Source organism: Micromys minutus (assembly GCF_963924665.1).
Source record: "Micromys minutus genome assembly, chromosome: 2".
NCBI lineage: Eukaryota > Metazoa > Chordata > Mammalia > Rodentia > Muridae > Micromys > Micromys minutus.
In genome coordinates, this window is record NC_137971.1 from 95,336,325 (window position 1) to 95,338,272 (window position 1,948).

Genomic DNA, 1,948 nt, shown 5'->3' on the forward strand with positions numbered 1-1,948 from the left:
TTTTCAATACTTTATATACTAATTTAGAAGTCATGAGGATTTACTTGTTTGTTGATGCAAGGCACTTTTCTTTTGGGGATTTCATATTGAAGAAGCAGTGCTGCATTGGTTTGGTCTACTTTGAACCATTTTAAACAAAAGTTCTAAGAGCTAGGCAACTCTGAAAAGACCAAATCTACATTTGGCTTAAACAGCAAAGAAAGAAAAAGTTATGTGGAAAATAGTATCTGGTTCTAGAAAGTAACACCTCTTTGATTATTACAACTTTTCTCATTTAGAATAAGAGAGACAATTGGAAAGGAAGTATTAACTGTATTAACATTAGTAAAGTAGGCTAGTTGGTTAAAGTCATGATTTAAAGATATGGGACCAAGAAGTCTGAAAAAAAGAAAATCAAGTCACTGAATTATACTAAAAAATGTGGATGAATTCTACATTTTGTTAATGTTTCTGTAAGAGGCTCCACCATAAAACTGAACTGTAAAATTACTTAAAACTATATATATATCACAAAATGAGTTTTTAGGATACACTAGGAAATTTGTTTGTTATAAATTATCCAAAAATCAACAAATCCCCCTAGCTTGTATTTTGTTTAAAGTAATAACTTTGTATCATACAAATAAATTTCAAGTATGAAAAGTGTATTAATGCAATAATACCTCGTTGCAAGTCCAAAAGTCTTGGTTATAATAAAACCATAAGATTTTTTTAAAGTAAACCCCATCACCCATCAGCGCCATCATACTGCAGAGGTCCAACATCCCAAAGTGTTGTTCAACAAGTTGCAGAGAACCGTGTCTGGAAGCAATGTATAATTGAAAAGAAAGTATTTGTGTGTTTGCCATTTCTTATTACCATCACCAGGATCCTCTCCTCTCTAGGTGGAGCTCACACCCATGTGACGTCAGCAGTCCTGTGCAGTGAACGGTCCTCCCAGGTCAGCTGCTCTGTGCGGTTGCCACTTGCATGTTTCCTAAGTCATCTTCTTCTTCATGTGTTCTCTTCACACTACCTGTGGTACCGAATGAACAGATAAAGACCTTCCTATCTGCACTGGTGACATCATCTGTATTGTTAGTTTTGCTAAGTAGATGGCTTCATATTCCTGAGGTTGGTGGGCAAATCCAGCATTAGGATTAATACAAAATCTCCTTTCTTGGACATAAGCAAATGCATCTCTGTACTTCATCCCAAATGTCTCCATGATGTACGCAATAGCAAAGGCCGTGCTTCTAGAGATACCTGCATTCTCATGGACAAGAACTTTTCCTCCATTTTGTAAGCTTCCTTCAATAAACTCTTTTGTCATAGGGAAAAAAAGTGTTATGTTTTCAACTGGATTATCAGCAATATCCAAGGCTAAATATCTAAATAACTGTTGAAAGTTTGGTTTAATGAAGTTTGCTTCAATATTTTGCCATATGCAAATTATATGTGTTATGTCATGTTTCTGCAACATAGGTAGCTTGCTTTTCATAGCAGAAGAGTGTGGGCCTTAGGACAATCCAGGCAAAACTTCCTGTATCTCTCCTCTCATAGGGTAAGTGCACTCCTCAGCGTCGTCTTTACATTGCAGGAGTGAGGGGAACTCCAGTTTCACATCCTCCATGGTCCCCAGGGCCCTGGCGGGTGCAGGTGGGCGCAGTGTGTTTGGCGCCCCCCCCTGGGAGGGCTGGCAGAGGGAGGACGGGCGGACTGCAGGTTGATGCACAGAGGGCTCACAGCAAGCACTGGTGGACCACAGGGTCCAGGCAGCTGTGACAGGAAGGCGGAGGGCAGGGTGGTGTGGTGCGCTGCCAGCTGGCTGGCTATATCCTTCCAGCAGGTCTCCGCACCCCTCAGACAGCCGGGATCATGCACTTTCTGTTTTCTCAGGTAGATTTTATCCTTCTCAGGTCTCTGATTGGGTTGAAGACTGGATTGTTAGAGCCTTACAGGTTTCCTT

At 40.5% G+C, this 1,948-nt stretch overlaps 1 pseudogene across 1 annotated transcript; it reads right to left on the minus strand.

The window, feature by feature from the left end:
• Positions 1-941: 941 nt before the first annotated feature.
• LOC308417370 (serine/threonine/tyrosine-interacting protein-like) lies at positions 942-1,612 on the minus strand (annotated as a pseudogene). Its single transcript has one exon. The product of its transcript is annotated as a serine/threonine/tyrosine-interacting protein-like (transcript).
• Positions 1,613-1,948: the final 336 nt, after the last annotated feature.